This window comes from Ranitomeya variabilis, chromosome 3 (genome assembly GCF_051348905.1).
Source record: "Ranitomeya variabilis isolate aRanVar5 chromosome 3, aRanVar5.hap1, whole genome shotgun sequence".
Lineage (NCBI taxonomy): Eukaryota > Metazoa > Chordata > Amphibia > Anura > Dendrobatidae > Ranitomeya > Ranitomeya variabilis.
Window position 1 is genome coordinate 699,931,492 of NC_135234.1, and position 24,651 is coordinate 699,956,142.

The following is a 24,651-nucleotide window of genomic DNA, read 5'->3' on the forward strand; positions in this document are numbered from 1 at the left end:
GCATCTTTACAGCTATGTCAGAGCTGTATTTATGGGCAGATTTATCTCCTAAACTAACATACAAGGGAAAAGTATGCCTTGTCTCAGTGGCCACAAATTATTATCTCACATGAATGTTACAATCAAAGTCAAGCAAGTGCCATCAGAAATAGCACTAACATAGCAAGAAGACTGAAGGATGCATCAGTATATGCTGTTTTAATTTACAGGAAGTTCAGTTTGAAGAAGTGGACAACCCCTTATGGTATAGCCCCTTCTTCTACCATAAACAAAAAAGATAAGTGACATAGTTGTGACTACACAGCATTTCTTCTTAATTATGCCAGACGTAAATTCAGTAGGCCCAGAATCATAAACTGTTGTCTGAAGTATTGACTCTTCTTGTACTTTGAATTGATATTTGCAAAAGGCCGAATATTTATTTACATCCTATATCAGCTCCTACAGTTTATTGTATGGTTATCTTTCAAAAACAGAGATGCAGGGTCATTGAACAATGATGTTTGCTGATATGTTGATCATACATTGTACTGAGCCATGCAGTTCATTGACTTGCAAACATTGAAGGATAAACTATAAATAATCGACCAATGCAAGTTAAACTCATTCACACCTTTCTCTTGACCTCTGGATATTGGCTTGAAGGACAGTTGTGAACTGTATAGGAAGACTTTTTTTTCTGTTCCAAGAGACTTTACAGGATGTCAGCTTAGGGGACCATGGCCCCATCTGGAAGAACACAGATCTGCTTCATTGACCATCACTGAACCCTCAGAGACATCTTGAAGAATCCAGGTAAGGACAATCAGGTCACCTGGCCACATACCTCACTGCTCTTGGTTAGCTTCCTAAGCTTGTCATTACCTCCTCTCAGTGGGGGCCCACCAAAAGCAGGATGTCATTGGTGGAGGTAGTCAGCCCTGAAAGCAGCTCTAATCCCAGCGAGTCAGTGGAAGGGTGAGATTTTGTAATTTGCACAATCTTGGGTATTTGCTGGGACTCTTCTAAATACTATTGTTTGATAGTGGTTCAATAAATTATTTCCACACTGTTTTACCTTCGCCCTGTGTTGTCTGAGTAGTGTTCTACACATGGGAAGAGATAGCGTGCACTCAGTGGTATGAGCCCTGGTTCATGCAGTGTTTCTAAAGAATAGTACTCTCCATTTTCATAAATCACCATAGAAGTTTTATTAAGTAGAAAATAATTTGTCCTTTTTTTCTTGTTGTCTATCCATGGTCCATTATTTGGTTCCAAAAATGTTAAGGAGGGGTGGAGTGTGGCTTGGATGCAGAGGATGTGAAACACAGATATCCGAGCTTCAGTGTTTCTTCAAAGAAACGGACAAATAACGCAACTCTAAGGAGATTTTTCTGCCTAATTTCTACAAGAATTAAGTAAGACCAAAGGAACATTTCAAGAACTGGATTAATACTGTGAATACCGGCATTCTGCAGATATTACTAAAAATCCTTAGAGGCATTGCGAATCTGAGACACTGGGAAATCCCCAGCCAAAATCTCCTCAGAGAGAGTAGGGACTCTGATACCCAGACTTCCAGCACGGAAGTAGTGAGGTGAGCAGGCTCCATTAACAAATCAGGAGCATCTGAACTACCATGGCACCACTGAACAAAGACCAGGGGAATTCCCCAGCTCTGAAGGTAGCTCAGGGACTCTTCAGGAGGTACAAACTCCAAGCGCTGAGAGTAGAGGAGATGCAGACAGGCTCGGACTGGCCCACTGGAGAACCGGAGGATCCTCCGGTGGGCCCAGGCACTGACACCTGCTGGCAGGGCCCCCACTGCTCCAGGGGCCCCCACTGCTCCAGTGCCCCCCCCGGCCACCCGCCACCCACCCTCCTTGAAGACGATACACACCCTGCTCCAGCGATGGTCTCGGCGTCTGCTCTGCACTGCATCTTCTTCCTGCTTGTGCGGTCACGTGGTACCACTCATTAAGGTCATGAATATGCGCATATTCATGACTTTAATCAGCAGTATCACATGACCGCACAAGCAGGAAGAAGATGCTGCGCCGCCGCCAGGAGTTGGGACCGAGCGCGAGCGCGAGGGATGTCGGCACGGCCGTGCAGTGTGTGGGACAGGTGAGTATGAGGGACGGGGGTACTGGGGGATGAAGGAGGACATAAGCCGGCGCGCTGTGGGGGGGTAATAGTCTGGGGCAGATTGCTGGACACACTGGGGACAGTGCTTGACATACTGGGGGTAATGTTATGATCCTAGTGGCAAGGATCGCAGGTCGAACTAGCTAAGTAACTGAACAGACTACTAGCTATGGGGAAGTGGTAACTAGTTTGACCGCAACCTGATCCTATCCGCACACAACTATAGGCAGCCGTGGAACGTTACCTAAAATCCTAGACGTCTCTTCACGGCCTGAGAAACTGACTATTCCTGGAGGGAAAGAAAGTCCTCTCTTGCCTCAGTGGAATGACCCCAAAGATATAGAATAGCCCCCCACAAATATTAACGGTGAGTTAAGAGGAAAGCACAAACGCAGAGATGAAATCAGATTTAGCAAATGAGGCCCGCTAATACTAGATAGCAGAAAATAGGAAGGGAACTGTGCGGTCAATAAAAAACCCTATTCAAAATATCCACACAGAGATTGCTCGAGCCCCCGCACCAACTAACGGTGCGGGGGAAGCAACTCCGTACCCCAGAGCTTACCAGCAAAAAGAAATCACATATTAGCAAGCTGGACTAGACTCATCATACACAGAAATCATATTGCAGGCAGATGAGCAAAAAATATTCAAACAGAACTTAGCTTATCCTGAAGAGGCAGAAAACGAGATAATCAGGAGTAATCAGAATAGCACTGAATACATTGACAGCCGGCAACAAGTGGAAGTGAAGCAGAGCTAAATAGGAGCCTCCCTGGTGAATAACGAGGCAGCTGATCCAGCCAGACCCGCAGGATAATAAACCAAACCACCAGGGGGAGCCAAAAAAACAAAGTCACACAATACCATCTGTGACCACAAGAGGGAGCCTGAAAACGGAGTTCACAACAGTACCCCCCCTTGAGGAGGGGTCACCGAACCCTCATCAATACCCCCAGGGCGATCAGGGTGAGCCACATGAAAGACACAAACCAAATCGGCCGCATGAACATCAGAGGCGACAACCCAGGAATTATCCTCCTAACCATAGCCTTTCCACTTAACCAAATACTGAAGCCTCCGTCTAGAAATACGAGAATCCAAGATCTTCTCCACCACGTATTCCAATTCTCCCTCAACCAGCACAGGGGCAGGAGGCTCAACCGAAGGAACCACAGGCACCACATAACTCCGCAACAACGACCGATGGAACACATTATGAATAGCAAACGATGCCGGGAGGTCCAAACAAAATGACACAGGGTTAAGGACTTCCAAAATCTTATAAGGACTGATAAACCGAGGCTTAAACTTAGGAGAGGAGACCTTCATAGGAACAAAGCGAGAAGACAACCACACCAAATCCCCAACGCGAAGTCGGGGACCCACACAGCGACGGCGGTTGGCAAAGCGCTGAGCCTTCTCTTGTGACAGCTTCAAATTGTCCACCACATGATTCCAAATCTGATGCAACCTATCCACCACAACATCCACTCCAGGACAGTCAGAAGGCTCCACCTGACCCGAGGAAAAACGAGGATGAAACCCTGAATTACAAAAAAAAGGCGAAACCAAAGTAGCAGAACTAGCCCGATTATTAAGGGCAAACTCGGCCAATGGCAAAAAAGTCACCCAGTCGTCCTGATCAGCAGAAACAAAACATCTTAAATAGGTTTCCAAGGTCTGATTAGTGCGCTCGGTTTGGCCATTCGTCTGAGGATGGAAGGCCGACGAAAAGGACAAATTAATGCCCATCTTAGCACAAAAGGTCCGCCAAAATCTAGACACAAACTGGGATCCTCTGTCGGAAACAATATTTTCAGGGATCCCGTGCAAATGAACCACATTTTGAAAAAACAGAGGAACCAACTCGGAGGAGGAAGGCAACTTAGGCAAGGGCACCAAATGGACCATTTTAGAAAAACGATCACACACCACCCAAATGACCGACATTCTCCGAGAGACAGGGAGATCTGAAATAAAATCCATGGAAATGTGCGTCCAAGGCCTCTTCGGGACAGGCAAAGGTAACAACAAGCCACTGGCACGAGAACAGCAAGGCTTAGCCCGAGCACAAATTCCACAAGACTGCACAAAGGAACGCACTTCCCGCGACAAGGAAGGCCACCAGAAGGACCTAGCCACCAAATCTCTGGTACCAAAATCCCAGGATGGCCTGCCAACACCGAAGAATGAACCTCGGAAATAACTCTGCTGGTCCATCTATCCGGGACAAACAGTCTCTCCGGTGGACAACGGTCAGGTCTATCCGCCTGAAACTCCTGCAGCACTCGTCGCAAATCTGGGGAGATGGCAGACAAAATCACCCCTTCTGTGAGGATACCAGCTGGCTCTGAATCACCAGGAGAGTCAGGCACAAAACTCCTAGAAAGAGCATCAGCCTTCACATTCTTCGAACCAGGCAGGTATGAGACCACGAAATTAAAACGAGAGAAAAACATTGACCAACGAGCCTGTCTAGGATTCAGCCGCTTGGCCGACTCGAGATAAATCAAATTCTTGTGATCAGTCAAGACCACCACATGATGCTTAGCTCCCTCGAGCCAATGTCGCCACTCCTCAAATGCCCACTTCATAGCCAACAACTCCCGATTACCAACATCATAATTCCGCTCGGCAGGCGAAAACTTTCTTGAAAAGAAAGCACATGGCTTCATCACAGAGCCATCAGAGCTTCTCTGCGACAAAACAGCCCCCGCTCCAATCTCAGAAGCATCAACCTCGACCTGGAAAGGAAGGGAGACGTCTGGCTGATATAAGACCGGAGCCGAAGAAAACCGGCGCTTAAGCTCCCGAAACGCCTCCACAGCCGCAGGAGACCAATTAGTAACATCAGAACCCTTCTTGGTCAAATCCGTCAATGGCTTAACAACACCAGAAAAATTAGCGATGAAGCGACGGTAAAAATTAACAAAACCCAAGAACTTCTGAAGACTCTTAACAGATGTAGGCTGAGTCCAGTCATGAATAGCCTGAACCTTGACTGGGTCCATCTCAATAGCAGAAGGAGAAAAAATGAAACCCAAAAAAGAGACCTTCTGGACTCCAAAAAGACATATTGAGCCCTTCACAAATAAAGCATTGGCACGCAGGACCTGAAACACCATCCTGACCTGCTTAACATGGGACTCCCAATCATCCGAAAAAAACAGAATATCATCCAGATACACAATCATAAATTTATCCAGATATTCGCGGAAGATGTCGTGCATAAAGGACTGAAAGACAGAAGGAGCGTTAGAAAGTCCAAAAGGCATCACCAAGTACTCAAAATGGCCTTCGGGCGTATTAAATGCAGTTTTCCATTCATCACCCTGCTTAATACGCACAAGGTTATACGCACCACGAAGATCCATCTTGGTGAACTTACTAGACCCCCTAATGCGAGCAAACAGATCAGTAGGGTTGAGCGACTTTCATTTTTTTAAGATCGAGTCTGGTTTTGTGAAACCCGATTTAGTCCAGAGTCGAGTCGAGTGAAGTCGGCCGATTATCGCTAAAAGTCGGGGATCGACCGAAACACGAAACCCAATGCAAGTCAATGGGGAAGCATAGCCGGCAGTGAGTGGAGGCCAGGAAAACACCTACAGTGCACATTTTACTGCCAAAAACATCCATTCTTGTTTTCTGAAGCTTGTCAATCTTAATTAACTTTATAATAATAGTTGGGCACTGGAAATTGGGGGTCATTTGGCAAAAGTTGTGGGGGTAGGGCTGGTTCAAGGTTTTAGTGGGCCCAGGAAACATGGACTACATCATGGCGGTGGAGCAGGGAGAGGTAAGTATTTCAACGTTGCAAGTGCTGTGATCCTGAGCAAGCAGGGGGGGCCCACTCGTTCGCATTGGCACTGGCACAGGGCCCCTCAAAGTACGGCGGTGTGTTTGCATGGCGGGGGCGCCTCCCACCAGCAGCGACACTTTTGCGTACTCTGAGTGGCCCTGTGCCAGTGACGTCGCCAACGAGTATGCCCCCCCACCTGATGAAGGAACCTGCACTTTCATCTGCACCTTCCTCTTTGTCCCTGTGTAAGGTGGTATAATATGCGGGAAGGGGAACCTTACTTTCAGCAGGGTCAGATTCTGGCTGTGTAGAGTACAAGGGGAATGTAGTGGTCTAGGTCAATGTACCAGCAGACTCATCTAGCAGTGGCTGGGCAATGGGCAGGATGATGAGGAAACAGATATAGGGCCAAAGAATAAAGTAGGCTAAATGCAGATCAAAATTGGTAACAGGACTAAACAGGCGGCATTGCTTTGTTCAGTGGAGTAGCAAACCCAAGAGCAGCAGACACTGTTTCAAGGGCCTAACCACACTAGTAGGCCAAATGCAGTTTAATATCTGATAGTATAGGCCGAAAGCCAGAATGTGGAAGCTCAGCTTTGTTCAGTTGAGGACAACACCAGGGAGGGGCAGACACCGTTAGTAGGCCCTAACCACCATTTTGTTTTTTAAAAAACACTTAATGAGAGCCAGAAGGTTGAAGCTCAGCTTTATTCAGTTGAGGGCAACACCAGGCAGGGGCAGACACCGTTAGTAGGCCGGAACCAGCAATGTGTTTAAAAACAGCAGTTAATCAGAGCCGGAAGGTAGAAGCTCAGCTTTATTCAGTTGAGGGCAACACCAGGGAGGGACAGAAGCCGTTAGTAGGCCCTAACCACCATTTTGTTTTTTAAAAAACACTTAATGAGAGCCAGAAGGTTGAAGCTCAGCTTTATTCAGTTGAGGGCAACACCAGGCAGGGGCAGACACCGTTAGTAGGCCGGAACCACCATTTTGTTTTTTAAAAAACACTTAATGAGAGCCAGAAGGTTGAAGCTCAGCTTTATTCAGTTGAGGGCAACACCAGGCAGGGGCAGACACCGTTAGTAGGCCGGAACCAGCAATGTGTTTAAAAACAGCAGTTAATCAGAGCCGGAAGGTAGAAGCTCAGCTTTATTCAGTTGAGGGCAACACCAGGGAGGGACAGAAGCCGTTAGTAGGCCCTAACCACCATTTTGTTTTTTAAAAAACACTTAATGAGAGCCAGAAGGTTGAAGCTCAGCTTTATTCAGTTGAGGGCAACACCAGGCAGGGGCAGACACCGTTAGTAGGCCGGAACCACCATTTTGTTTTTTAAAAAACACTTAATGAGAGCCAGAAGGTTGAAGCTCAGCTTTATTCAGTTGAGGGCAACACCAGGCAGGGGCAGACACCGTTAGTAGGCCGGAACCAGCAATGTGTTTAAAAACAGCAGTTAATCAGAGCCGGAAGGTAGAAGCTCAGCTTTATTCAGTTGAGGGCAACACCAGGGAGGGACAGAAGCCGTTAGTAGGCCCTAACCACCATTTTGTTTTTTAAAAAACACTTAATGAGAGCCAGAAGGTTGAAGCTCAGCTTTATTCAGTTGAGGGCAACACCAGGCAGGGGCAGACACCGTTAGTAGGCCGGAACCAGCAATGTGTTTAAAAACAGCAGTTAATCAGAGCCGGAAGGTAGAAGCTCAGCTTTATTCAGTTGAGGGCAACACCAGGGAGGGGCAGAAGCCGTTAGTAGGCCCTAACCACCATTTTGTTTTTTAAAAAACACTTAATGAGAGCCAGAAGGTAGAAGCTCAGCTTTATTCAGTTGAGGGCAACACCAGGCAGGGGCAGACACCGTTAGTAGGCCGGAACCACCATTTTGTTTTTTAAAAAACACTTAATGAGAGCCAGAAGGTTGAAGCTCAGCTTTATTCAGTTGAGGGCAACACCAGGCAGGGGCAGACACCGTTAGTAGGCCGGAACCAGCAATGTGTTTAAAAACAGCAGTTAATCAGAGCCGGAAGGTAGAAGCTCAGCTTTATTCAGTTGAGGGCAACACCAGGGAGGGACAGAAGCCGTTAGTAGGCCCTAACCACCATTTTGTTTTTTAAACAACACTTAATGAGAGCCAGAAGGTTGAAGCTCAGCTTTATTCAGTTGAGGGCAACACCAGGCAGGGGCAGACACCGTTAGTAGGCCGGAACCAGCAATGTGTTTAAAAACAGCAGTTAATCAGAGCCGGAAGGTAGAAGCTCAGCTTTATTCAGTTGAGGGCAACACCAGGGAGGGGCAGAAGCCGTTAGTAGGCCCTAACCACCATTTTGTTTTTTAAAAAACACTTAATGAGAGCCAGAAGGTTGAAGCTCAGCTTTATTCAGTTGAGGGCAACACCAGGCAGGGGCAGACACCGTTAGTAGGCCGGAACCACCATTTTGTTTTTTAAAAAACACTTAATGAGAGCCAGAAGGTTGAAGCTCAGCTTTATTCAGTTGAGGGCAACACCAGGCAGGGGCAGACACCATTAGTAGGCCGGAACCAGCAATGTGTTTAAAAACAGCAGTTAATCAGAGCCGGAAGGTAGAAGCTCAGCTTTATTCAGTTGAGGGCAACACCAGGGAGGGACAGAAGCCGTTAGTAGGCCCTAACCACCATTTTGTTTTTTAAAAAACACTTAATGAGAGCCAGAAGGTTGAAGCTCAGCTTTATTCAGTTGAGGGCAACACCAGGCAGGGGCAGACACCGTTAGTAGGCCGGAACCACCATTTTGTTTTTTAAAAAACACTTAATGAGAGCCAGAAGGTTGTAGCTCAGCTTTATTCAGTTGAGGGCAACACCAGGCAGGGGCAGACACCGTTAGTAGGCCGGAACCAGCAATGTGTTTAAAAACAGCAGTTAATCAGAGCCGGAAGGTAGAAGCTCAGCTTTATTCAGTTGAGGGCAACACCAGGGAGGGACAGAAGCCGTTAGTAGGCCCTAACCACCATTTTGTTTTTTAAAAAACACTTAATGAGAGCCAGAAGGTTGAAGCTCAGCTTTATTCAGTTGAGGGCAACACCAGGCAGGGGCAGACACCGTTAGTAGGCCGGAACCAGCAATGTGTTTAAAAACAGCAGTTAATCAGAGCCGGAAGGTAGAAGCTCAGCTTTATTCAGTTGAGGGCAACACCAGGGAGGGGCAGAATCCGTTAGTAGGCCCTAACCACCATTTTGTTTTTTAAAAAACACTTAATGAGAGCCAGAAGGTTGAAGCTCAGCTTTATTCAGTTGAGGGCAACACCAGGCAGGGGCAGACACCGTTAGTAGGCCGGAACCACCATTTTGTTTTTTAAAAAACACTTAATGAGAGCCAGAAGGTTGAAGCTCAGCTTTATTCAGTTGAGGGCAACACCAGGCAGGGGCAGACACCGTTAGTAGGCCGGAACCAGCAATGTTTTTAAAAACAGCAGTTAATCAGAGCCGGAAGGTAGAAGCTCAGCTTTATTCAGTTGAGGGCAACACCAGGGAGGGACAGAAGCCGTTAGTAGGCCCTAACCACCATTTTGTTTTTTAAAAAACACTTAATGAGAGCCAGAAGGTTGAAGCTCAGCTTTATTCAGTTGAGGGCAACACCAGGCAGGGGCAGACACCGTTAGTAGGCCGGAACCAGCAATGTGTTTAAAAACAGCAGTTAATCAGAGCCGGAAGGTAGAAGCTCAGCTTTATTCAGTTGAGGGCAACACCAGGGAGGGGCAGAAGCCGTTAGTAGGCCCTAACCACCATTTTGTTTTTTAAAAAACACTTAATGAGAGCCAGAAGGTTGAAGCTCAGCTTTATTCAGTTGAGGGCAACACCAGGCAGGGGCAGACACCGTTAGTAGGCCGGAACCAGCAATGTGTTTAAAAACAGCAGTTAATCAGAGCCGGAAGGTAGAAGCTCAGCTTTATTCAGTTGAGGGCAACACCAGGGAGGGACAGAAGCCGTTAGTAGGCCCTAACCACCATTTTGTTTTTTAAAAAACACTTAATGAGAGCCAGAAGGTTGAAGCTCAGCTTTATTCAGTTGAGGGCAACATCAGGCAGGGGCAGACACCGTTAGTAGGCCGGAACCAGCAATGTGTTTAAAAACAGCAGTTAATCAGAGCCGGAAGGTAGAAGCTCAGCTTTATTCAGTTGAGGGCAACACCAGGGAGGGACAGAAGCCGTTAGTAGGCCCTAACCACCATTTTGTTTTTTAAAAAACACTTAATGAGAGCCAGAAGGTTGAAGCTCAGCTTTATTCAGTTGAGGGCAACACCAGGGAGAGACAGAAGCCGTTAGTAGGCCCTAACCACCATTTTGTTTTTTAAAAAACACTTAATGAGAGCCAGAAGGTTGAAGCTCAGCTTTATTCAGTTGAGGGCAACACCAGGCAGGGGCAGACACCGTTAATAGGCCGGAACCACCATTTTGTTTTTTAAAAAACACTTAATGAGAGCCAGAAGGTTGAAGCTCAGCTTTATTCAGTTGAGGGCAACACCAGGCAGGGGCAGACACCGTTAGTAGGCCGGAACCAGCAATGTGTTTAAAAACAGCAGTTAATCAGAACCGGAAGGTAGAAGCTCAGCTTTATTCAGTTGAGGGCAACACCAGGGAGGGACAGAAGCCGTTAGTAGGCCCTAACCACCATTTTGTTTTTTAAAAAACACTTAATGAGAGCCAGAAGGTTGAAGCTCAGCTTTATTCAGTTGAGGGCAACACCAGGCAGGGGCAGACACCGTTAGTAGGCCGGAACCAGCAATGTGTTTAAAAACAGCAGTTAATCAGAGCCGGAAGGTAGAAGCTCAGCTTTATTCAGTTGAGGGCAACACCAGGGAGGGGCAGAAGCCGTTAGTAGGCCCTAACCACCATTTTGTTTTTTAAAAAACACTTAATGAGAGCCAGAAGGTTGAAGCTCAGCTTTATTCAGTTGAGGGCAACACCAGGCAGGGGCAGACACCGTTAGTAGGCCGGAACCACCATTTTGTTTTTTAAAAAACACTTAATGAGAGCCAGAAGGTTGAAGCTCAGCTTTATTCAGTTGAGGGCAACACCAGGCAGGGGCAGACACCGTTAGTAGGCCGGAACCAGCAATGTGTTTAAAAACAGCAGTTAATCAGAGCCGGAAGGTAGAAGCTCAGCTTTATTCAGTTGAGGGCAACACCAGGGAGGGACAGAAGCCGTTAGTAGGCCCTAACCACCATTTTGTTTTTTAAAAAACACTTAATGAGAGCCAGAAGGTTGAAGCTCAGCTTTATTCAGTTGAGGGCAACACCAGGCAGGGGCAGACACCGTTAGTAGGCCGGAACCAGCAATGTGTTTAAAAACAGCAGTTAATCAGAGCCGGAAGGTAGAAGCTCAGCTTTATTCAGTTGAGGGCAACACCAGGGAGGGGCAGAAGCCGTTAGTAGGCCCTAACCACCATTTTGTTTTTTAAAAAACACTTAATGAGAGCCAGAAGGTTGAAGCTCAGCTTTATTCAGTTGAGGGCAACACCAGGCAGGGGCAGACACCGTTAGTAGGCCGGAACCAGCAATGTGTTTAAAAACAGCAGTTAATCAGAGCCGGAAGGTAGAAGCTCAGCTTTATTCAGTTGAGGGCAACACCAAGGAGGGACAGAAGCCGTTAGTAGGCCCTAACCACCATTTTGTTTTTTAAAAAACACTTAATGAGAGCCAGAAGGTTGAAGCTCAGCTTTATTCAGTTGAGGGCAACACCAGGCAGGGGCAGACACCGTTAGTAGGCCGGAACCAGCAATGTGTTTAAAAACAGCAGTTAATCAGAGCCGGAAGGTAGAAGCTCAGCTTTATTCAGTTGAGGGCAACACCAGGGAGGGGCAGAAGCCGTTAGTAGGCCCTAACCACCATTTTGTTTTTTAAAAAACACTTAATGAGAGCCAGAAGGTTGAAGCTCAGCTTTATTCAGTTGAGGGCAACACCAGGCAGGGGCAGACACCGTTAGTAGGCCGGAACCAGCAATGTGTTTAAAAACAGCAGTTAATCAGAGCCGGAAGGTAGAAGCTCAGCTTTATTCAGTTGAGGGCAACACCAGGGAGGGGCAGAAGCCGTTAGTAGGCCCTAACCACCATTTTGTTTTTTAAAAAACACTTAATGAGAGCCAGAAGGTTGAAGCTCAGCTTTATTCAGTTGAGGGCAACACCAGGCAGGGGCAGACACCGTTAGTAGGCCGGAACCAGCAATGTGTTTAAAAACAGCAGTTAATCAGAGCCGGAAGGTAGAAGCTCAGCTTTATTCAGTTGAGGGCAACACCAGGGAGGGACAGAAGCCGTTAGTAGGCCCTAACCACCATTTTGTTTTTTAAAAAACACTTAATGAGAGCCAGAAGGTTGAAGCTCAGCTTTATTCAGTTGAGGGCAACACCAGGCAGGGGCAGACACCGTTAGTAGGCCGGAACCACCATTTTGTTTAAAAACAGCAGTTAATCAGAGCCGGAAGGTAGAAGCTCAGCTTTATTCAGTTGAGGGCAACACCAGGGAGGGGCAGAAGCCGTTAGTAGGCCCTAACCACCATTTTGTTTTTTAAAAAACACTTAATGAGAGCCAGAAGGTTGAAGCTCAGCTTTATTCAGTTGAGGGCAACACCAGGCAGGGGCAGACACCGTTAGTAGGCCGGAACCACCATTTTGTTTTTTAAAAAACACTTAATGAGAGCCAGAAGGTAGAAGCTCAGCTTTATTCAGTTGAGGACAACTTGAATTAGGGACTGCATACAGACTTAGCAGGCTGTCCCCTGTGTGGACCATGCATCCAATACATTAACCCATTGAGCCACAAAGGACACGTAACCTTCCGTGGCCATGCCTACAGGTCCATGTGTCTGTTGTCAGGTGTACCTTTGTCAGTGTAGGCCTATTGGAAGGAGGGACCGCAGACAGGCTTCAAACGCCTAACACAATAAAATGGGCTGGCTGTAGGCACTTTAAAATTGGTTCCAGGGGTACACGGGCAGCAGTGGTCTGGTCAGTGGAGGCCTAGTGGAAGGAGGGACCGCAGACAGGCTTCGAAGGCCTAACACAATAAAATGGGCTGGCTGTAGGCACTTTAAAATTGGTTCCAGGGGTACACGGGCAGCAGTGGTCTGGTCAGTGGAGGCCTAGTGGAAGGAGGGAACGCAGACAGGCTTCGAAGGCCTAACACAATAAAATGGGCTGGCTGTAGGCACTTTAAAATTGGTTCCAGGGGTACACGGGCAGCAGTGGTCTGGTCAGTGGAGGCCTAGTGGAAGGAGGGACCGCAGACAGGCTATCAAAGGCCTAAAATAACAAACAATAGGCTCATGGCACTTTTACAGCGGTTACATGGATACACGGGCAGGCAGCTGGTGATGAGTGGAGGAGTATTTAAAGTAGGGACCGCAGACAGGCTATCAAAGGCCTAAAATAACAAACAATAGGCTCATGGCAGTTTTACAGCGGTTACATGGATACACAGGCAGCTTGGTGGTGAGTGGAGGAGTATTTAAAGTAGGGACCGCAGACAGGCTATCAAAGGCCTAAAATAACAAACAATAGGCTCATGGCAGTTTTACAGCGGTTACATGGATACACGGGCAGGCAGCTGGTGATGAGTGGAGGAGTATTTAAAGTAGGGACCGCAGACAGGCTATCAAAGGCCTAAAATAACAAACAATAGGCTCATGGCAGTTTTACAGCGGTTACATGGATACACAGGCAGCTTGGTGGTGAGTGGAGGAGTATTTAAAGTAGGGACCGCAGACAGGCTATCAAAGGCCTAAAATAACAAACAATAGGCTCATGGCAGTTTTACAGCGGTTACATGGATACACAGGCAGCTTGGTGGTGAGTGGAGGAGTATTTAAAGTAGGGACCGCAGACAGGCTATCAAAGGCCTAAAATAACAAACAATAGGCTCATGGCAGTTTTACAGCGGTTACATGGATACACAGGCAGCTTGGTGGTGAGTGGAGGAGTATTTAAAGTAGGGACCGCAGACAGGCTATCAAAGGCCTAAAATAACAAACAATAGGCTCATGGCAGTTTTACAGCGGTTACATGGATACACGGGCAGGCAGCTGGTGATGAGTGGAGGAGTATTTAAAGTAGGGACCGCAGACAGGCTATCAAAGGCCTAAAATAACAAACAATAGGCTCATGGCAGTTTTACAGCGGTTACATGGATACACAGGCAGCTTGGTGGTGAGTGGAGGAGTATTTAAAGTAGGGACCGCAGACAGGCTATCAAAGGCCTAAAATAACAAACAATAGGCTCATGGCAGTTTTACAGCGGTTACATGGATACACGGGCAGGCAGCTGGTGATGAGTGGAGGAGTATTTAAAGTAGGGACCGCAGACAGGCTATCAAAGGCCTAAAATAACAAACAATAGGCTCATGGCAGTTTTACAGCGGTTACATGGATACACGGGCAGGCAGCTGGTGATGAGTGGAGGAGTATTTAAAGTAGGGACCGCAGACAGGCTATCAAAGGCCTAAAATAACAAACAATAGGCTCATGGCAGTTTTACAGCGGTTACATGGATACACAGGCAGCTTGGTGGTGAGTGGAGGAGTATTTAAAGTAGGGACCGCAGACAGGCTATCAAAGGCCTAAAATAACAAACAATAGGCTCATGGCAGCTTTACAGCGGTTACATGGATACACAGGCAGCTTGGTGGTGAGTGGAGGAGTAGTGCAAGGAGTGTCTGTCCCAGTACTCCCAAAATATAAATAGATGTTAATGTCTCGCAAAACAACCAAAACAAAAAAAAAGGTGGCATACTTAGGTACAGTGGTGGGCTCATCTACTGAGTTTCTGACATAGTAATTTGGCAGTAACTATTTAATGGTGCCAATATAGGACACAGACACAGACTACTTTAAGTTGCATCATAGATGTCTACAAATTTGTATTGTCAGTGCCAGACATTGAATGATGTCAGCGAATAGACTAAAGATTGGTGGAGCTGTGCGACATAATTTTGCACGTGGTAGAGCACATTTTGAGCTGGGGTAGGGGGGAACTCTCTTGAGGCCGGCGGGACCGCCCCAGGGCCCCTCATGTTACAACGGTGTGTCTGACGTTGGGTGCGCACCGCCACCGCCAGAGACACTACATTGTACTATGAGGGACCCAGTAGCAATGCCGTCAACCAAAAGCGAGCACACCCACCTCTTCAGACAAACAGCAGTCTCACGGGTGCTTGCGCCAAGTCGCGATACCACGGCCCCGTGTGGGGAGTTTTGCCATTTAGGGAGGTGTAAACATGTCGTATGCTGTACAATCAGCTGCAGCAAATTAGACATTAGAAAAGTAATTCACAGGCAAGAGCTTTTCATAGGAAAGCTAGGTGTCGGCCGGGCAAGGTGGGGCAAAAGATTTCGAAATCCAGTTGTGGTTCATTTTAATGAATGTTAGATCGTCAACATTTTGGGTAGCCAGACGAGTCCTTTTTTCGGTTAATATTGAACCTGCAGCACTGAATACTCTTTCTGATAGGACACTTGCTGCCGGGCAAGCAAGCTCCTGCAATGCATATTCTGCCAATTCTGGCCAGGTGTCTAATTTGGAGGCCCAGTAATCAAATGGGAATGACGGTTGAGGGAGAACATCGATAAGGGATGAAAAATAGTTAGTAACCATACTGGACAAATGTTGTCTCCTGTCACTTTCAATTGATGCAGCAGTACCTGTCCTGTCTGCGGTCATAGCAAAATCACTCCACAACCTGGTCAGAAAACCCCTCTGTCCAACACCACTTCTGATGTGTGCACCCCTAACACTCCTAGTCTGCTGCCCCCTGGAGCTCGTGTGAGAACGATCACGTGCGCTGTGTGCTGGGAATGCCTGAAGCAAACGGTCAACAAGAGTTGATTGTTTGGTTGCTAATATTAGTTCCAAGTTCTCATGTGGCATAATATTTTGCAATTTGCCTTTATAGCGTGGATCAAGGAGGCAGGCCAACCAGTAATCGTCATCGTTCATCATTTTCGTAATGCGTGTGTCCCTTTTTAGGATACGTAAGGCATAATCCGCCATGTGGGCCAGAGTTCCAGTTGTCAAATCTCCGGTTGTGATTGGTTGAGGGGCAGTTGCAGGCAAATCTACGTCACTTGTGTCCCTCAAAAAACCAGAACCCGGCCGTGACACGCAACCAATTTCCTGTGCCCCCGGGAAAGGTTCGGCATTAAAAATATACTCATCCCCATCATCCTCCTCGTCCTCCACCTCCTCTTCGCCCGCTACCTCGTCCTGTACACTGCCCTGACCAGACAATGGCTGACTGTCATCAAGGCTTTCCTCTTCCTCTGGTGCAGACGCCTGCTCCTTTATGTGCGTCAAACTTTGCATCAGCAGACGCATTAGGGGGATGCTCATGCTTATTACGGCGTTGTCTGCACTAACCAGCCGTGTGCATTCCTCAAAACACTGAAGGACTTGACACATGTCTTGTATCTTAGACCACTGCACACCTGACAACTCCATGTCTGCCATCCTACTGCCTGCCCGTGTATCCTCCCACAAATAAATAACAGCACGCCTCTGTTCGCACAGTCTCTGAAGCATGTGCAGTGTTGAGTTCCACCTTGTTGCAACGTCTATGATGAGGCGATGCTGGGGAAGGTTCAAAGACCGCTGATAGGTCTGCATACGGCTGGCGTGTACAGGCGAACGTCGGATATGTGAGCAAAGTGCACGCACTTTGAGGAGCAGGTCGGAGAACCCAGGATAAGTTTTCAATAAGCACTGCACCACCAGGTTTAAGGTGTGAGCCAGGCAAGGAATGTGTTTCAGTTGGGAAAGGGAGATGGCAGCCATGAAATTCCTTCCGTTATCACTCACTACCTTGCCTGCCTCAAGATCTACTGTGCCCAGCCACGACTGCATTTCTTGTTGCAAGAACTCGGACAGAACTTCCGCGGTGTGTCTGTTGTCGCCCAAACACTTCATAGCCAATACAGCCTGCTGACGCTTGGCAGTAGCTGGCCCATAATGGGACAACTGGTGTGCAACAGTGTCATCTGCCGATGGAGTGGTTGGCAGACTGCGTTCTGTGGAAGAGCTGTAGCTTCTGCAGGAGGACGAGGAGGAGGAGGAGGAGGGGGTGCGAACGCCTACAGCCAACTGTTTCCTAGACCGTGGGCTAGGCACAACTGTCCCTAAATTGATGTCGCCTGTGGACCCTGCATCCACCACATTCACCCAGTGTGCCGTGATGGACACATAACGTCCCTGGCCATGCCTACTGGTCCATGCATCTGTAGTCAGGTGCACCTTTGTACTCACAGATTGCCTGAGTGCATGGACGATGCGCTGTTTAACATGCTGGTGCAGGGCTGGGATGGCTTTTCTGGAAAAAAAGTGTCGACTGGGTAGCTCGTATCGTGGTTCAGCGTACTCCATCAGGGCTTTGAAAGCTTCGCTTTCAACTAACCGGTAGGGCATCATCTCTAACGAGATTAGTCTAGCTATGTGGGCGTTAAAACCCTGTGTACGCGGATGCGAGGATAAGTACTTCCTTTTTCTAACCAGAGTCTCATGTAGGGTGAGCTGGACTGGAGAGCTGGAGATCGTGGAACTTTCGGGTGTGCCGGTGTACATGGCAGACTGAGAGACGGTTGGAGACGGTATTGTTTCCGCCGGTGCCCTAGATGCAATATTTCCTCCTACAAAACTGGTGGTTCCCTGACCCTGACTGCTTTTGGCTGGCAAAGAAACCTGCACAGATACTGCCGGTGGTGCGGAAAATGGTGGCCTTACAGTGACGGAAGGGATGTTGCGTTGCTGACTAGCTTCATTGGCCGAGGGTGCTACAACCTTAAGGGACGTTTGGTAGTTAGTCCAGGCTTGAAAATGCATGGTGGTTAAGTGTCTATGCATGCAACTAGTATTTAGACTTTTCAGATTCTGACCTCTGCTTAAGCTAGTTGAACATTTTTGACAGATGACTTTGCGCTGATCAGTTGGATGTTGTTTAAAAAAATGCCAGACTGCACTCTTCCTAGACTCGGATCCCTTTTCAGGGATTGCAGACTGAGCTTTAACCGGATGGCCACGCTGTCCTCCAACAGGTTTTGGCTTTGACACGCGTTTTGGGCCAGATACGGGCCCGGCAGATGGAACCTGTTGCGATGTTGATGCCTGCTGCGGCCCCTCCTCCACCTCCGCTTCTGAACTACTGCCGCCTGCACCCTGTTCCCCCAATGGCTGCCAATCGGGGTCAATAACTGGGTCATCTATTACCTCCTCTTCGAGCTCGTGTGCAACTTCGTCTGTGTCACTGTGTCGGTCGGTGGTATAGCGTTCGTGGCGGGGCAACATAGTCTCATCAGGGTCTGATTGTGGATCTGTACCCTGAGAGGGCAATGTGGTGGTCTGAGTCAAAGGAGCAGCATAGTACTCTGGCTGTGGCTGTGCATCAGTGCACTCCATGTCAGAATATACTTGTAATGGGCATGGCCTGTTAAATGTTTCACTTTCTAAGCCAGGGACGGTATGTGTAAAGAGCTCCATGGAGTGACCCGTTGTGTCGCCTGCTGCATCCTTCTCTCTTGTTGTAGTTTTTGCTGAGGAGGACAAGGAAGCGACTTGTCCCTGACCGTGAACATCCACAAGCGACGCGCTGCTTTTACATTTACCAGTTTCGGAAGAGGAGGCAAAAGAGCTAGAGGCTGAGTCTGCAATGTAAGCCAAAACTTGCTGTTGCTGCTCCGCCTTTAAAAGCGGTTTTCCTACTCCCAGAAAAGAGAGCGTTCGAGGCCTTGTGTAGCCTGACGACGAAACTGGCTCCACAGCTCCAGACTTAGGTGGAATATTTTTATCCCCACGACCACCTGATGCTCCACTACCACTACCATCATTACCAGCTGACAATGAACGCCCACGACGACCTCTTGCACCAGACTTCCTCATTGTTTTAAAATCTTAACCAAAGTAACTTTATTTGTTGCTGTCAAACAACTTACACGGTGAGCTATAACTTCAGTATGATTTCAATATCCCTTAACAGGTTGGTGAGACCACAAGGAAAATCAGGCACAATGTTACACACTCTGTTTTCTGTGGCACAAAATCACAGAGATGACACACACGCAGGACTGTCACTCAAGCACTAATGTCAATATTAATCTCCCACCTAATTTATTTATTTTTTTTTTCTCAGGGAGACTTTAGAAACCAAATAATATTAAAAAAAAAACAAAAAAAAAAACAACAAAAAAAAGGCTTTCTATGGCCCACAATTAGAGAGAGAGAGGTGGCACACCCAGGAGTCAAGACTGGCGCACAAGCTGAAAGGGCAATATTACTCTCCCACTGTTTTTTTAAGTTTTTTTTTTATTATTTTCAGGGAGACTTTAGAAACCAAATAATATTTAAAAAAAAAAAAAAAAAAAGGCTTTCTATGGCCCACTGAATGAGAGAGAGAGGTGGCACACCCAGGAGTCAAGACTGGCACACAAGCTGAAAGGGCAATATTACTCTCCCACTGTTTTTTTATGTATTTTTTGTTTTTTAAGGGAGACTTTAGAAACCCAATAATATTTAAAAAAAAAAAAAAAAAAAGGCTTTCTATGGCCCACAATTAGAGAGAGAGGTGGCACACCCAGGAGTCAAGACTGGCACACAAGCTGAAAGGGCAATATTACTCTCCCACTGTTTTTTTATGTATTTTTTGTTTTTTAAGGGAGACTTTAGAAACCAAATAATATTTTAAAAAAAACAAAAAAAAAAAGGCTTTCTATGCCCCACAATTAGAGAGAGAGAGGTGGCACACCCAGGAGTCAAGACTGGCGCACAAGCTGAAAGGGCAATATTACTCTCCCACTGTTTTTTTAAGTTTTTTTTTTTTTTTTTTCAGGGAGACTTTAGAAACCAAATAATATTAAAAAAACCAAAAAAATAAATAGCCTTTCTATGGCCCACTGAATGAGAGAGAGAGGTGGCACACCCAGGAGTCAAGACTGGCACACAAGCTGAAAGGGCAATATTACTCTCCCACTGTTTTTTTATGTATTTTTTGTTTTTTAAGGGAGACTTTAGAAACCCAATAATATTTAAAAAAAAAAAAAAAAAAAGGCTTTCTATGGCCCACTGAATGAGAGAGAGAGGTGGCACACCCAGGAGTCAAGACTGGCGCACAAGCTGAAAGGGCAATATTACTCTCCCACTGTTTTTTTAAGTTTTTTTTTTTTTATTTTCAGGGAGACTTTAGAAACCAAATAATATTAAAAAAACCAAAAAAATAAATAGCCTTTCTATGGCCCACTGAATGAGAGAGAGAGGTGGCACACCCAGGAGTCAAGACTGGCACACAAGCTGAAAGGGCAATATTACTCTCCCACTGTTTTTTTATGTATTTTTTGTTTTTTAAGGGAGACTTTAGAAACCCAATAATATTTAAAAAAAAAAAAAAAAAAAGGCTTTCTATGGCCCACTGAATGAGAGAGAGAGGTGGCACACCCAGGAGTCAAGACTGGCACACAAGCTGAAAGGGCAATATTACTCTCCCACTGTTTTTTTATGTATTTTTTGTTTTTTAAGGGAGACTTTAGAAACCCAATAATATTTAAAAAAAAAAAAAAAAAAAAGGCTTTCTATGGCCCACAATTAGGCCGGCGTCACACTGGCGAGTTTTACGGACGTAAGAGCGCAGAAACTACGTCCGTAAAACTCGCATAACATACGGCACAATTATTCTCAATGGGGCTGCTCCTATTAGCCGTATATTACGGTTCAGTATTATACGGCTTTCTACGGCCGTACAAAATCGCAGCATGCTGCGTTTGTCAGCGTACTGCGCAAAAAAATCGCCAATGAAAGTCTATGGGGGCGAGAAAAATACGGATTCCACACGGACCAGCAGTGTGACTTGCGAGAAATACGCAGCGGTGTTAGTGAAAAGTCGGTAATTCAATTGCCGGCTTTTCATTTCTCCTGCACAAACCCGACAGGATATGAGACATGGTTTACATACAGTAAACCATCTCATATCCCCCTTTTTTTTGCATATTCCACACTACTAATGTTAGTAGTGTGTATGTGCAAAATTTCAGCGCTGTAGCTGCTAAAATAAAGGGTTAAATGGCGGAAAAAATTGGCGTGGGCTCCCGCGCAATTTTCTCCGCCAGAGTGGTAAAGCCAGTGACTGAGGGCAGATATTAATAGCCAGGAGAGGGTCCATGGATATTGGCCCCCCCGTGGCTAAAAACATCTGCCCCCAGCCACCCCAGAAAAGGCACATCTGGAAGATGCGCCTATTCTGGCACTTGGCCACTCTCTTCCCACTCCTTGTAGCGGTGGGATATGGGGTAATGAAGGGTTAATGCCACCTTGCTATTGTAAGGTGACATTAAGCCAGATTAATGATGGAGAGGCGTCAATTATGACACCTATCCATTATTAATCCAATTGTAGGAAAGGGTTAAAAAACACACACACACATGATTGAAAAGTATTTTAATGAAATAAACACAGCGGTTGTTGTAATAATTTATTGTTCTCTCAAATCCATTTGCAGTCCCTCGCTTGGCAACATAATAAACGCACAAGATACATACCTTCTGATGTACTGTCAGGTCCAACGATGTAATCCATCTGAAGGGGTTAACTAATATTACAGGCAGGAGCCCTGCTATAATGCAGCTGTGCTCCGTGCCTGTAATCCCTGGCGAATGAATGAAATCTAGGTCATTGACCTACATTTCCTTCAGTCGCGGTGATGCGCCCCCTGGTGGATGTCCTCATATGACCTGGAGCGTGGGAAAAAGTTCCCAGGCTGCAGTTCATGAGAACATCCACCAGAGGGCGCCTCACCGCGAATGAATGAAATGTAGGTCAATGACCTACATTTCATTCATTCGCAGGGGAATTACAGGCACGGAGCACAGCTGCATTATAGCAGGGCTCCTGCCTGTAATATTAGTTAACCCCTTCAGATGGATTACATCGTTGGACCTGACAGTACATCAGAAGGTATGTATCTTGTGCGTTTATTATGTTGCCAAGCGAGGGACTGCAAATGGATTTGAGAGAACAATAAATTATTACAACAACCGCTGTGTTTATTTCATTAAAATACTTTTCAATCATGTGTGTGTGTGTTTTTTAACCCTTTCCTACAATTGGATTAATAATGGATAGGTGTCATAATTGACGCCTCTCCATCATTAATCTGGCTTAATGTCACCTTCCAATAGCAAGGTGGCATTAACCCTTCATTACCCCATAGCCCACCGCTACAGGGAGTGGGAAGACAGTGGCCAAGTGCCAGAATAGGCGCATCTTCCAGATGTGCCTTTTCTGGGGTGGCTGGGGGCAGATGTTTGTAGCCAGGGGGGCCAATAACCATGGACCCTCTCCTGGCTATTAATATCTGCCCTCAGTCACTGGCTTTACCACTCTGGCGGAGAAAATTGCGCGGGAGCCCACGCCAATTTTTTCCGCCATTTAACCCTTTATTTTAGCAGCTACAGCGCTGAAATTTTGCACATACACACTACTAACATTAGTAGTGTGGAATATGCAAAAAAAAGGGGGATATGAGATGGTTTACTGTATGTAAACCATGTCTCATATCCTGTCGGGTTTGTGCAGGAGAAATGAAAAGCCGGCAATTGAATTACCGGCTGTTCACAGATATCGCGCTGATTGAAATCTAAATACAGAATATATATATATGTGTCACAATGACATATATATATATATATACTGTATATATGTTTTCCCGAACATTTGAGCACATAAATCCATTAGATGTCGGTTTTGCAAGCCTGCGCGAAAATCTCGCAGTACGGATGCCATACGGATTACATACGGAGGATGCCATGCGCAAAATACGCTGACACACCCTGACTACGGATCACTATTTTGGGAACATTTCTCCGTATTACGGCCGTAGTACGGACGTATAATACGTGGCGTATTGTCTTACGCCAAGTGTGACGCCGGCCTTAGAGACAGAGGTGGCACACCCAGGAGTCAAGACTGGCACACAAGCTGAAAGGGCAATATTACTCTCCCACTGTTTTTTTATGTATTTTTTGTTTTTTAAGGGAGACTTTAGAAACCAAATAATATTAAAAAAAAAAAAAAAAAAAAAAAAGGCTTTCTATGGCCCACAATTAGGCCGGCCTCACACTAGCGAGTTTTACGGACGTATGAGCGCATAAACTACGTCCGTAAAACTCGCAAAATAAACGGCACAATTATTCTCAATGGGGCTGCTCCTATTAGCCGTATATTACGGTTCAGTATTATACGGCTTTCTACGGCCGTACAAAATCGCAGCATGCTGCGTTTGTCACCGTATTGCGCAAAAAAATCGCCAATGAAAGTCTATGGGGGCGAGAAAAATACGGATTCCACACGGACCAGCAGTGTGACTTGCGAGAAATACGCAGCGGTGTTAGTGAAAAGTCGGTAATTCAATTGCCGGCTTTTCATTTCTCCTGCACAAACCCGACAGGATATGAGACATGGTTTACATACAGTAAACCATCTCATATCCCCTTTTTTTTTGCATATTCCACACTACTAATGTTAGTAGTGTGTATGTGCAAAATTTCAGCGCTGTAGCTGCTGAAATAAAGGGTTAAATGGCGGAAAAAATTGGCGTGGGCTCCCGCGCAATTTTCTCCGCCAGAATGGTAAAGCCAGTGACTGAGGGCAGATATTAATAGCCTAGAGAGGGTCCATGGTTATTGGCCCCCCCCCGTGGCTAAAAACATCTGCCCCCAGCCACCCCAGAAAAGGCACATCTGGAAGATGCGCCTATTCTGGCACTTGGCCACTCTCTTCCCACTCCCTGTAGCGGTGGGATATGGGGTAATGAAGGGTTAATGCCACCTTGCTATTGTAAGGTGACATTAAGCCAGATTAATAATGGAGAGGCGTCAATTATGACACCTATCCATTATTAATCCAATTGTTGGAAAGGGTTAAAAAACACACACACACATGATTTAAAAGTATTTTAATGAAATAAACACAGCGGTTGTTGTAATAATTTATTGTTCTCGCAATCCATCAGGAACACCCTCGCTTGGAAAAATAATAAACGCACAAGATACATACCTTCTGGTGAACCGTCTCGTCCCACGAAGTAATCCATCTGAAGGGGTTAACTAATATTACAGGCAGGAGCCCTGCTAAATGCAGCGGTGTGCTCGTGCTTGTAATTCCCCGGGTGCTGAAAGGAAAGCAGGATCTGTACTTACATTGAGTCGCGGTGATGCGCCCCTGCTGGATGTTCTCATGAACTGCAGCCTGGGAACTTTTTCCCACGCTCCAGGTCATATGAGGACATCCACCAGGGGGCGCATCACCGCGACTGAAGGAAATGTAGGTCAATGACCTACATTTCATTCATTCGCCGGGGGATTACAGGCACGGAGCACAGCTGCATTTAGCAGGGCTCCTGCCTGTAATATTAGTTAACCCCTTCAGATGGATTACATCGTGGGACGAGACGGTTCACCAGAAGGTATGTATCTTGTGCGTTTATTATTTTTCCAAGCGAGGGTGTTCCTGATGGATTGAGAGAACAATAAATTATTACAACAACCGCTGTGTTTATTTCATTAAAATACTTTTAAATCATGTGTGTGTGTGTTTTTTAACCCTTTCCAACAATTGGATTAATAATGGATAGGTGTCATAATTGACGCCTCTCCATTATTAATCTGGCTTAATGTCACCTTCCAATAGCAAGGTGGCATTAACCCTTCATTACCCCATATCCCACCGCTACAGGGAG